The sequence below is a fragment of the Populus euphratica genome, unplaced genomic scaffold, assembly GCF_000495115.2.
Source record: "Populus euphratica unplaced genomic scaffold, PopEup_1.0 scaffold5.1, whole genome shotgun sequence".
Classification (NCBI taxonomy): Eukaryota; Viridiplantae; Streptophyta; class Magnoliopsida; order Malpighiales; family Salicaceae; genus Populus; species Populus euphratica.
The window spans coordinates 1,625,109-1,625,405 of record NW_011499848.1 but is presented as its reverse complement, the minus strand read 5'-3'; positions in this window follow the sequence as shown (position 1 = coordinate 1,625,405).

Here is a 297-nt window from a genome sequence, read left to right as displayed (position 1 = left end):
ATAATAAAAGTGGAGGTCAATGGTCTATTATGATACTAATTATGGGGGGATTAAATTTCATAAGTTTAGATGGCCAGGGTTAGAGTAATGAAGTGTTTTGTATTGTTACGGTAATTTTTTTTAAAAGTAATTTTTTAAAAAAAATATATTAAAAAAATATTTTTTATAATTTTAATATTATCAAATTTAAAAAATTTAAATTTTAACAAAAATATGACACGGCCACGCGGGCAAGCGGGATCGACATGTATAAAATTATGCCATCACACTCCGTATAATATTTTACATGTGCTCCCT